A 15131-nucleotide genomic window follows, 5' to 3' on the forward strand; every position below is an offset into this window, starting at 1 on the left:
TTTGGACATATTTGAAACTATTGGGACATCTGTGATACTATTGGGACATCTGTGAAATTACTGGTACATCTGTGAAACTGTGGGGACATCTGTTAACATATTGGGAAATCTGTAAAACTACTGGGACATCTGTGAAACTATTGGGACATCTGTGAAACTATGGGGACATCTGTTAACCTACTGGGACATCTGTGAAACTACTGGGACATCTGTTAAACTACTGGGACATGTGTTAAACTATTGGGACATCTGTGAAACTATGGGGACATCTGTTAACCTACTGGCATATCTGTAAAACTACTGGGACATGGGTGAAACTAATGGGACATCTGTGAAACTAATGGGACATCTGTGAAACTAATGGGACATCTGTGAAACTAATGGGACATCTGTGAAACTATTGGGACATCTGTGAAACTATGGGGACATCTGTAAAAATAATGGGACATATGTGAAACTATTGGGGCGTCTGTGAAACTACTGGTACATGTGTGAAACTACTGGGACATCTCTAACACTACTGGGACATCTGTTAAACTATTGGGACATCTGTGAAACTATGGGGACATCTGTGAAACTAATGGGACATATGTGAAACTATTGGGACATCTGTGAAACTATTTCGACATCTGTGAAACTATTGGGACATCTGTGAAACTAATGGGGCATCTGTGAAACTAATGGGACATATGTGAAACTATTGGGACATCTGTGAAACTAATGGGACATATGTGAAACTATTGGGACATCTGTGAAACTATTGGGACATCTGTGAAACTACTGGTACATCTGTGAAACTATGGGGACATCTGTGAAACTATGGGGACATCTGTGAAACTATGGGGACATCTGTGAAACTATGGGGACATCTGTGAAACTAATGGGACATATGTGAAACTATTGGGGCGTCTGTGAAACTACTGGGAAATGTGTGAAACTACTGGGACATCTGTAAAACTACTGGGACATCTATGAAACTATTGGGACATCTGTGAAACTATGGGGACATCTGTTAACCTACTTGGACATCTGTGAAACTAATGGGACATATGTGAAACTATTGGGGCGTCTGTGAAACTACTGGGACATCTTTGAAACTACTGGGACATCTGTAAAACTACTGGGACATATGTGAACCTATTGGGACATCTGTGAAACTATTGGGACATCTGTGAAACTATTGGGACATCTGTGAAACAACTGGGACATCTGTTAAACTATTGGTACATCTGTTAAACTCCTGGGACATCTGTGAAACTATTGGGACATGGGTGAAACTATTGGGACATCTGTAAAACTACTGGGACATCTGTTAAACTATTGGACATCTGTGAAACTATTGGGACATCTGTGAAACTAATGGGACATCTGTGAAACTATTGGGACATCTGTGAAACTATGGGGACATCTGTAAAAATAATGGGACATATGTGAAACTATTGGGGCGTCTGTGAAACTACTGGTACATGTGTGAAACTACTGTGACATCTCTAAAACTACTGTGACATCTGTTAAACTATTGGGACATCTGTGAAACTATGGGGACATCTGTGAAACTAATGGGACATATGTGAAACTATTGGGACATCTGTGAAACTAATGGGACGTATGTGAAACTATTGGGACATCTGTGAAACTATTGGGACATCTGTGAAACTATGGGGACATCTGTGAAACTAATGGGACATATGTGAAACTATTGGGACATCTGTGAAACTAATGGGACATATGTGAAACTATTGGGACATCTGTGAAACTATTGGGACATCTGTGAAACTACTGGTACATCTGTGAAACTATGGGGACATCTGTTAACCTATTGGGATATCTGTAAAACTACTGGGACATCTGTGAAACTATTGGGACATCTGTGAAACTATGGGGACATCTGTTAACCTACTGGAACATCTGTGAAACTACTGGGACATCTGTTAAACTATTGGGACATCTGTGAAACTATGGGGACATCTGTGAAACTATGGGGACATCTGTTAACCTACTGGGATATCTGTAAAACTACTGGGACATCTATGAAACTATTGGGACATCTGTGAAACTATGGGGACATCTGTTAACCTACTTGGACATCTGTGAAACTAATGGGACATATGTGAAACTATTGGGACATCTGTGAAACTATCGGGACATCTGTAAAAATAATGGGACATATGTGAAACTATTGGGGCGTCTGTGAAACTACTGGTACATGTGTGAAACTTCTGGGACATCTCTAAAACTACTGGGACATCTGTTAAACTATTGGGACATCTGTGAAACTATGGGGACATCTGTGAAACTAATGGGACATATGTGAAACTATTGAGACATCTGTGAAACTAATGGGACGTATGTGAATCTATTGGGACATCTGTGAAACTATTGGGACATCTGTGAAACTATGGGGACATCTGTGAAACTATGGGGACATCTGTAAAAATAATGGGACATATGTGAAACTATTGGGGCGTCTGTGAAACTACTGGTACATGTGTGAAACTACTGGGACATCTCTAAAACTACTGGGACATCTGTTAAACTATTGGGACATCTGTGAAACTATGGGGACATCTGTGAAACTAATGGGACATATGTGAAACTATTGAGACATCTGTGAAACTAATGGGACGTATGTGAAACTATTGGGACATCTGTGAAACTATTGGGACATCTGTGAAACTATGGGGACATCTGTGAAACTAATGGGACATATGTGAAACTATTGGGACATCTGTGAAACCATGGGGACATCTGTTAACCTACTGGGACATCTGTGAATCTACTGGGACATCTGTTAAACTACTGGGACATGTGTTAAACTATTGGGACATCTGTGAAACTATGGGGACATCTGTTAACCTACTGGGATATCTGTAAAACTACTGGGACATGTGTGAAACTACTGGGACATCTGTAAACTACTGGGCCATCTGTTAAGCTATTGGGACATCTGTGAAACTATGGGGTCATCTGTGAAACTAATGGGACATATGTGAAACTATTTGGACATATTTGAAACTATTGGGACATCTGTGATACTATTGGGACATCTGTGAAACTACTGGTACATCTGTGAAACTGTGGGGACATCTGGTAACATATTGGGAAATCTGTAAAACTACTGGGACATCTGTGAAACTATGGGGACATCTGTTAACCTAGTGGGATATCTGTAAAACTGCTGGGACATGTTTGAAACTACTGGGACATCTGTAAAACTACTGGGCCATCTGTTAAGCTATTGGGACATCTGTGAAACTATGGGGTCATCTGTGAAACTAATGGGACATATGTGAAACTATTTGGACATGTTTGAAACTATTGGGGCGTCTGTGAAACTACTGGGACATCTTTGAAACTAATGGGACGTATGTGAAACTATTGGGACATCTGTGAAACTATTGGGACATCTGTGAAGCTATGGGGACATCTGTGAAACTAATGGGACATATGTGAAACTATTGGGGCGTCTGTGAAACTACTGGGAAATGTGTGAAACTACTGGGACATCTGTAAAACTACTGGGACATCTGTTAAACTATTGGACATCTGTGAAACTATTGGGACATCTGTGAAACTAATGGGACATCTGTGAAACTAATGGGACATCTGTGAAACTAATGGGACATCTGTGAAACTATTGGGACATCTGTGAAACTATGGGAACATCTGTAAAAATAATGGGACATATGTGAAACTATTGGGGCGTCTGTGAAACTACTGGTACATGTGTGAAACTACTGGGACATCTCTAACACTACTGGGACATCTGTTAAGCTATTGGGACATCTGTGAAACTATGGGGACATCTGTGAAACTAATGGGACATATGTGAAACTATTGGGACATCTGTGAAACTATTGGGACATCTGTGAAACTATGGGGACATCTGTGAAACTAATGGGACATATGTGAAACTATTGGGACATCTGTGAAACTAATGGGACATATGTGAAACTATTGGGACATATGTGAAACTATTGGGACATCTGTGAAACTATTGGGACATCTGTGAAACTACTGGTACATCTGTGAAACTATGGGGACATCTGTGAAACTATGGGGACATCTGTGAAACTACTGGGACATGTGTTAAACTATTGGGACATCCTTGAAACTATGGGGACATCTGTTAACCTACTGGGATATCTGTAAAACTACTGGGACATGTGTGAAACTACGGGGACATCTGTAAAACTACTGGGCCATCTGTTAAGCTATTGGGACATCTGTGAAACTATGGGGTCATCTGTGAAACTAATGGGACATATGTGAAACTATTTGGACATATTTGAAACTATTGGGACATCTGTGATACTATCGGGACATCTGTGAAACTACTGGTACATCTGTGAAACTGTGGGGACATCTGTTAACATATTGGGAAATCTGTAAAACTACTGGGACATCTGTGAAACTATTGGGACATCTGTGAAACTATGGGGACATCTGTGAAACTATGGGGACATCTGTGAAACTAATGGGACATATGTGAAACTATTGGGACATATGTGAAACTATTGGGACATCTGTGAAACTACTGGTACATCTGTGAAACTATTGGGACATCTGTGAAACTATGGGGACATCTGTGAAACTAATGGGACATATGTGAAACTATTGGGGCGTCTGTGAAACTACTGGGAAATGTGTGAAACTACTGGGACATCTGTAAAACTACTGGGACATCTGTTAAACTATTGGACATCTGTGAAACTAATGGGACATTTGTGAAACTATTGGGACATATGTGAAACTATTGGGACATCTGTGAAACTACTGGTACATCTGTGAAACTATTGGGACATCTGTGAAACTATGGGGACATCTGTGAAACTAATGGGACATATGTGAAACTATTGGGGCGTCTGTGAAACTACTGGGAAATGTGTGAAACTACTGGGACATCTGTAAAACTACTGGGACATCTGTTAAACTATTGGACATCTGTGAAACTATTGGGACACCTGTGAAACTAATGGAACATCTGTGAAACTAATGGGACATCTGTGAAACTAATGGGACATCTGTGAAACTATTGGGACATCTGTGAAACTATGGGGACATCTGTAAAAATAATGGGACATATGTGAAACTATTGGGGCGTCTGTGAAACTACTGGTACATGTGTGAAACTACTGGGACATCTCTAACACTACTGGGACATCTGTTAAACTATTGGGACATCTGTGAAACTATGGGGACATCTGTGAAACTAATGGGACATATGTGAAACTATTGGGACATCTGTAAAACTATTGGGACATCTGTGAAACTATTGGGACATCTATGAAACTATGGGGACATCTGTGAAACTAATGGGACATATGTGAAACTATTGGGACATCTGTGAAACTAATGGGACATATGTGAAACTATTGGGACATATGTGAAACTACTGGTACATCTGTGAAACTATGGGGACATCTGTGAAACTATGGGGACATCTGTGAAACTATGGGGACATCTGTTAACCTACTGGGATATCTGTAAAACTACTGGGACATCTGTGAAACTATTGGGACATCTGTGAAACTATGGGGACATCTGTTAACCTACTGGGACATCTGTGAAACTACTGGGACATCTGTTAAACTACTGGGACATGTGTTAAACTATTGGGACATCTGTGAAACTATGGGGACATCTGTTAACCTACTGGGATATCTGTAAAACTACTGGGACATGTGTGAAACTACTGGAACATCTGTAAAACTACTGGGCCATCTGTTAAGCTATTGGGACATCTGTGAAACTATGGGGTCATCTGTGAAACTAATGGGACATATGTGAAACTATTTGGACATATTTGAAACTATTGGGACATCTGTGATACTATTGGGACATCTGTGAAATTACTGGTACATCTGTGAAACTGTGGGGACATCTGTTAACATATTGGGAAATCTGTAAAACTACTGGGACATCTGTGAAACTATTGGGACATCTGTGAAACTATGGGGACATCTGTTAACCTACTGGGACATCTGTGAAACTACTGGGACATCTGTTAAACTACTGGGACATGTGTTAAACTATTGGGACATCTGTGAAACTATGGGGACATCTGTTAACCTACTGGCATATCTGTAAAACTACTGGGACATGGGTGAAACTAATGGGACATCTGTGAAACTAATGGGACATCTGTGAAACTAATGGGACATCTGTGAAACTAATGGGACATCTGTGAAACTATTGGGACATCTGTGAAACTATGGGGACATCTGTAAAAATAATGGGACATATGTGAAACTATTGGGGCGTCTGTGAAACTACTGGTACATGTGTGAAACTACTGGGACATCTCTAACACTACTGGGACATCTGTTAAACTATTGGGACATCTGTGAAACTATGGGGACATCTGTGAAACTAATGGGACATATGTGAAACTATTGGGACATCTGTGAAACTATTTCGACATCTGTGAAACTATTGGGACATCTGTGAAACTAATGGGGCATCTGTGAAACTAATGGGACATATGTGAAACTATTGGGACATCTGTGAAACTAATGGGACATATGTGAAACTATTGGGACATCTGTGAAACTATTGGGACATCTGTGAAACTACTGGTACATCTGTGAAACTATGGGGACATCTGTGAAACTATGGGGACATCTGTGAAACTATGGGGACATCTGTGAAACTATGGGGACATCTGTGAAACTAATGGGACATATGTGAAACTATTGGGGCGTCTGTGAAACTACTGGGAAATGTGTGAAACTACTGGGACATCTGTAAAACTACTGGGACATCTATGAAACTATTGGGACATCTGTGAAACTATGGGGACATCTGTTAACCTACTTGGACATCTGTGAAACTAATGGGACATATGTGAAACTATTGGGGCGTCTGTGAAACTACTGGGACATCTTTGAAACTACTGGGACATCTGTAAAACTACTGGGACATATGTGAACCTATTGGGACATCTGTGAAACTATTGGGACATCTGTGAAACTATTGGGACATCTGTGAAACAACTGGGACATCTGTTAAACTATTGGTACATCTGTTAAACTCCTGGGACATCTGTGAAACTATTGGGACATGGGTGAAACTATTGGGACATCTGTAAAACTACTGGGACATCTGTTAAACTATTGGACATCTGTGAAACTATTGGGACATCTGTGAAACTAATGGGACATCTGTGAAACTATTGGGACATCTGTGAAACTATGGGGACATCTGTAAAAATAATGGGACATATGTGAAACTATTGGGGCGTCTGTGAAACTACTGGTACATGTGTGAAACTACTGTGACATCTCTAAAACTACTGTGACATCTGTTAAACTATTGGGACATCTGTGAAACTATGGGGACATCTGTGAAACTAATGGGACATATGTGAAACTATTGGGACATCTGTGAAACTAATGGGACGTATGTGAAACTATTGGGACATCTGTGAAACTATTGGGACATCTGTGAAACTATGGGGACATCTGTGAAACTAATGGGACATATGTGAAACTATTGGGACATCTGTGAAACTAATGGGACATATGTGAAACTATTGGGACATCTGTGAAACTATTGGGACATCTGTGAAACTACTGGTACATCTGTGAAACTATGGGGACATCTGTTAACCTATTGGGATATCTGTAAAACTACTGGGACATCTGTGAAACTATTGGGACATCTGTGAAACTATGGGGACATCTGTTAACCTACTGGAACATCTGTGAAACTACTGGGACATCTGTTAAACTATTGGGACATCTGTGAAACTATGGGGACATCTGTGAAACTATGGGGACATCTGTTAACCTACTGGGATATCTGTAAAACTACTGGGACATCTATGAAACTATTGGGACATCTGTGAAACTATGGGGACATCTGTTAACCTACTTGGACATCTGTGAAACTAATGGGACATATGTGAAACTATTGGGACATCTGTGAAACTATCGGGACATCTGTAAAAATAATGGGACATATGTGAAACTATTGGGGCGTCTGTGAAACTACTGGTACATGTGTGAAACTTCTGGGACATCTCTAAAACTACTGGGACATCTGTTAAACTATTGGGACATCTGTGAAACTATGGGGACATCTGTGAAACTAATGGGACATATGTGAAACTATTGAGACATCTGTGAAACTAATGGGACGTATGTGAATCTATTGGGACATCTGTGAAACTATTGGGACATCTGTGAAACTATGGGGACATCTGTGAAACTATGGGGACATCTGTAAAAATAATGGGACATATGTGAAACTATTGGGGCGTCTGTGAAACTACTGGTACATGTGTGAAACTACTGGGACATCTCTAAAACTACTGGGACATCTGTTAAACTATTGGGACATCTGTGAAACTATGGGGACATCTGTGAAACTAATGGGACATATGTGAAACTATTGAGACATCTGTGAAACTAATGGGACGTATGTGAAACTATTGGGACATCTGTGAAACTATTGGGACATCTGTGAAACTATGGGGACATCTGTGAAACTAATGGGACATATGTGAAACTATTGGGACATCTGTGAAACCATGGGGACATCTGTTAACCTACTGGGACATCTGTGAATCTACTGGGACATCTGTTAAACTACTGGGACATGTGTTAAACTATTGGGACATCTGTGAAACTATGGGGACATCTGTTAACCTACTGGGATATCTGTAAAACTACTGGGACATGTGTGAAACTACTGGGACATCTGTAAACTACTGGGCCATCTGTTAAGCTATTGGGACATCTGTGAAACTATGGGGTCATCTGTGAAACTAATGGGACATATGTGAAACTATTTGGACATATTTGAAACTATTGGGACATCTGTGATACTATTGGGACATCTGTGAAACTACTGGTACATCTGTGAAACTGTGGGGACATCTGGTAACATATTGGGAAATCTGTAAAACTACTGGGACATCTGTGAAACTATGGGGACATCTGTTAACCTAGTGGGATATCTGTAAAACTGCTGGGACATGTTTGAAACTACTGGGACATCTGTAAAACTACTGGGCCATCTGTTAAGCTATTGGGACATCTGTGAAACTATGGGGTCATCTGTGAAACTAATGGGACATATGTGAAACTATTTGGACATGTTTGAAACTATTGGGGCGTCTGTGAAACTACTGGGACATCTTTGAAACTAATGGGACGTATGTGAAACTATTGGGACATCTGTGAAACTATTGGGACATCTGTGAAGCTATGGGGACATCTGTGAAACTAATGGGACATATGTGAAACTATTGGGGCGTCTGTGAAACTACTGGGAAATGTGTGAAACTACTGGGACATCTGTAAAACTACTGGGACATCTGTTAAACTATTGGACATCTGTGAAACTATTGGGACATCTGTGAAACTAATGGGACATCTGTGAAACTAATGGGACATCTGTGAAACTAATGGGACATCTGTGAAACTATTGGGACATCTGTGAAACTATGGGAACATCTGTAAAAATAATGGGACATATGTGAAACTATTGGGGCGTCTGTGAAACTACTGGTACATGTGTGAAACTACTGGGACATCTCTAACACTACTGGGACATCTGTTAAGCTATTGGGACATCTGTGAAACTATGGGGACATCTGTGAAACTAATGGGACATATGTGAAACTATTGGGACATCTGTGAAACTATTGGGACATCTGTGAAACTATGGGGACATCTGTGAAACTAATGGGACATATGTGAAACTATTGGGACATCTGTGAAACTAATGGGACATATGTGAAACTATTGGGACATATGTGAAACTATTGGGACATCTGTGAAACTATTGGGACATCTGTGAAACTACTGGTACATCTGTGAAACTATGGGGACATCTGTGAAACTATGGGGACATCTGTGAAACTACTGGGACATGTGTTAAACTATTGGGACATCCTTGAAACTATGGGGACATCTGTTAACCTACTGGGATATCTGTAAAACTACTGGGACATGTGTGAAACTACGGGGACATCTGTAAAACTACTGGGCCATCTGTTAAGCTATTGGGACATCTGTGAAACTATGGGGTCATCTGTGAAACTAATGGGACATATGTGAAACTATTTGGACATATTTGAAACTATTGGGACATCTGTGATACTATCGGGACATCTGTGAAACTACTGGTACATCTGTGAAACTGTGGGGACATCTGTTAACATATTGGGAAATCTGTAAAACTACTGGGACATCTGTGAAACTATTGGGACATCTGTGAAACTATGGGGACATCTGTGAAACTATGGGGACATCTGTGAAACTAATGGGACATATGTGAAACTATTGGGACATATGTGAAACTATTGGGACATCTGTGAAACTACTGGTACATCTGTGAAACTATTGGGACATCTGTGAAACTATGGGGACATCTGTGAAACTAATGGGACATATGTGAAACTATTGGGGCGTCTGTGAAACTACTGGGAAATGTGTGAAACTACTGGGACATCTGTAAAACTACTGGGACATCTGTTAAACTATTGGACATCTGTGAAACTAATGGGACATTTGTGAAACTATTGGGACATATGTGAAACTATTGGGACATCTGTGAAACTACTGGTACATCTGTGAAACTATTGGGACATCTGTGAAACTATGGGGACATCTGTGAAACTAATGGGACATATGTGAAACTATTGGGGCGTCTGTGAAACTACTGGGAAATGTGTGAAACTACTGGGACATCTGTAAAACTACTGGGACATCTGTTAAACTATTGGACATCTGTGAAACTATTGGGACACCTGTGAAACTAATGGAACATCTGTGAAACTAATGGGACATCTGTGAAACTAATGGGACATCTGTGAAACTATTGGGACATCTGTGAAACTATGGGGACATCTGTAAAAATAATGGGACATATGTGAAACTATTGGGGCGTCTGTGAAACTACTGGTACATGTGTGAAACTACTGGGACATCTCTAACACTACTGGGACATCTGTTAAACTATTGGGACATCTGTGAAACTATGGGGACATCTGTGAAACTAATGGGACATATGTGAAACTATTGGGACATCTGTAAAACTATTGGGACATCTGTGAAACTATTGGGACATCTATGAAACTATGGGGACATCTGTGAAACTAATGGGACATATGTGAAACTATTGGGACATCTGTGAAACTAATGGGACATATGTGAAACTATTGGGACATATGTGAAACTACTGGTACATCTGTGAAACTATGGGGACATCTGTGAAACTATGGGGACATCTGTGAAACTATGGGGACATCTGTTAACCTACTGGGATATCTGTAAAACTACTGGGACATCTGTGAAACTATTGGGACATCTGTGAAACTATGGGGACATCTGTTAACCTACTGGGACATCTGTGAAACTACTGGGACATCTGTTAAACTACTGGGACATGTGTTAAACTATTGGGACATCTGTGAAACTATGGGGACATCTGTTAACCTACTGGGATATCTGTAAAACTACTGGGACATGTGTGAAACTACTGGGACATCTGTAAAACTACTGGGCCATCTGTTAAGCTATTGGGACATCTGTGAAACTATGGGGTCATCTGTGAAACTAATGGGACATCTGTGAAACTATTGGGACATCTGTGAAACTATGGGGACATCTGTTAACCTACTGGGACATCTGTGAAACTACTGGGACATCTGTTAAACTACTGGGACATGTGTTAAACTATTGGGACATCTGTGAAACTATGGGGACATCTGTTAACCTACTGGCATATCTGTAAAACTACTGGGACATGGGTGAAACTAATGGGACATCTGTGAAACTAATGGGACATCTGTGAAACTATTGGGACATCTGTGAAACTATGGGGACATCTGTAAAAATAATGGGACATATGTGAAACTATTGGGGCGTCTGTGAAACTACTGGTACATGTGTGAAACTACTGGGACATCTCTAACACTACTGGGACATCTGTTAAACTATTGGGACATCTATGAAACTATGGGGACATCTGTGAAACTAATGGGACATATGTGAAACTATTGGAACATCTGTGAAACTATTTCGACATCTGTGAAACTATTGGGACATCTGTGAAACTAATGGGGCATCTGTGAAACTAATGGGACATATGTGAAACTATTGGGACATCTGTGAAACTAATGGGACATATGTGAAACTATTGGGACATCTGTGAAACTATTGGGACATCTGTGAAACTACTGGTACATCTGTGAAACTATGGGGACATCTGTGAAACTATGGGGACATCTGTGAAACTATGGGGACATCTGTGAAACTATGGGGACATCTGTGAAACTAATGGGACATATGTGAAACTATTGGGGCGTCTGTGAAACTACTGGGAAATGTGTGAAACTACTGGGACATCTGTAAAACTACTGGGACATCTATGAAACTATTGGGACATCTGTGAAACTATGGGGACATCTGTTAACCTACTTGGACATCTGTGAAACTAATGGGACATATGTGAAACTATTGGGGCGTCTGTGAAACTACTGGGACATCTTTGAAACTACTGGGACATCTGTAAAACTACTGGGACATATGTGAACCTATTGGGACATCTGTGAAACTATTGGGACATCTGTGAAACTATTGGGACATCTGTGAAACAACTGGGACATCTGTTAAACTATTGGGACATCTGTTAAACTCCTGGGACATCTGTGAAACTATTGGGACATGGGTGAAACTATTGGGACATCTGTAAAACTACTGGGACATCTGTTAAACTATTGGACATCTGTGAAACTATTGGGACATCTGTGAAACTAATGGGACATCTGTGAAACTATTGGGACATCTGTGAAACTATGGGGACATCTGTAAAAATAATGGGACATATGTGAAACTATTGGGGCGTCTGTGAAACTACTGGTACATGTGTGAAACTACTGTGACATCTCTAAAACTACTGTGACATCTGTTAAACTATTGGGACATCTGTGAAACTATGGGGACATCTGTGAAACTAATGGGACATATGTGCAACTATTGGGACATCTGTGAAACTAATGGGACGTATGTGAAACTATTGGGACATCTGTGAAACTATTGGGACATCTGTGAAACTATGGGGACATCTGTGAAACTAATGGGACATATGTGAAACTATTGGGACATCTGTGAAACTAATGGGACATTTGTGAAACTATTGGGACATCTGTGAAACTATTGGGACATCTGTGAAACTACTGGTACATCTGTAAAACTATGGGGACATCTGTTAACCTATTGGGATATCTGTAAAATTACTGGGACATCTGTGAAACTATTGGGACATCTGTGAAACTATGGGGACATCTGTTAACCTACTGGAACATCTGTGAAACTACTGGGACATCTGTTAAACTATTGGGACATCTGTGAAACTATGGGGACATCTGTGAAACTATGGGGACATCTGTTAACCTACTGGGATATCTGTAAAACTACTGGGACATCTATGAAACTATTGGGACATCTGTGAAACTATGGGGACATCTGTTAACCTACTTGGACATCTGTGAAACTAATGGGACATATGTGAAACTATTGGGGCGTCTGTGAAACTACTGGGACATCTTTGAAACTACTGGGACATCTGTAAAACTACTGGGACATATGTGAACCTATTGGGACATCTGTGAAACTATTGGGACATCTGTGAAACTATTGGGACATCTGTGAAACAACTGGCACATCTGTTAAACTATTGGGACATCTGTTAAACTCCTGGGACATCTGTGAAACTATTGGGACATCGGTGAAGCTATTGGGAAATCTGTAAAACTACTGGGACATCTGTTAAACTATTGGACATCTGTGAAACTATTGGGACATCTGTGAAACTAATGGGACATCTGTGAAACTATTGGGACATCTGTGAAACTATGGGGACATCTGTGAAACTAATGGGACATATGTGAAACTATTGAGACATCTGTGAAACTAATGGGACGTATGTGAAACTATTGGGACATCTGTGAAACTATTGGGACATCTGTGAAAATATGGGGACATCTGTGAAACTAATGGGACATATGTGAAACTATTGGGACATCTGTGAAACTATGGGGACATCTGTTAACCTACTGGGACATCTGTGAATCTACTGGGACATCTGTTAAACTACTGGGACATGTGTTAAACTATTGGGACATCTGTGAAACTATGGGGACATCTGTTAACCTACTGGGATATCTGTAAAACTACTGGGACATGTGTGAAACTACTGGGACATCTGTAAAACTACTGGGCCATCTGTTAAGCTATTGGGACATCTGTGAAACTATGGGGTCATCTGTGAAACTAATGGGACATATGTGAAACTATTTGGACATATTTGAAACTATTGGGACATCTGTGATACTATTGGGACATCTGTGAAACTACTGGTACATCTGTGAAACTGTGGGGACATCTGGTAACATATTGGGAAATCTGTAAAACTACTGGGACATCTGTGAAACTATGGGGACATCTGTTAACCTAGTGGGATATCTGTAAAACTACTGGTACATGTTTGAAACTACTGGGACATCTGTAAAACTACTGGGCCATCTGTTAAGCTATTGGGACATCTGTGAAACTATGGGGTCATCTGTGAAACTAATGGGACATATGTGAAACTATTTGGACATATTTGAAACTATTGGGGCGTCTGTGAAACTACTGGGACATCTTTGAAACTAGTGGGACATCTGTAAAACTACTGGGACATATGTGAACCTATTGGGACATCTGTGAAACTATTGGGACATCTGTGAAACTATTGGGACATCTGTGAAACAACTGAGACATCTGTTAAACTATTGGGACATCTGTTAAACTCCTGGGACATCTGTGAAACTATTGGGACATGGGTGAAACTATTGGGACATCTGTTAAACTATTGGGACATCTGTGAAACTACTGGTACATCTGTGAAACTATTGGGACATCTGTGAAACTATGGGGACATCTGTGAAACTAATGGGACATATGTGAAACTATTGGGGCGTCTGTGAAACTACTGGTACATGTGTGAAACTACTGCGACATCTCTAAAACTACTGGGACATCTGTGAAACTATGGGGACATCTGTGAAACTAATGGGACATATGTGAAACTATTGGGACATCTGTGAAACTATTGGGACATCTGTGAAACTACTG

Source organism: Petromyzon marinus, unplaced genomic scaffold, assembly GCF_048934315.1.
Source record: "Petromyzon marinus isolate PM22_M1 ecotype Great Lakes invasive population unplaced genomic scaffold, UKy_Petmar_22M1.pri1.0 PM_Scaffold_56, whole genome shotgun sequence".
In the NCBI taxonomy this organism is placed as follows: domain Eukaryota; kingdom Metazoa; phylum Chordata; class Hyperoartia; order Petromyzontiformes; family Petromyzontidae; genus Petromyzon; species Petromyzon marinus.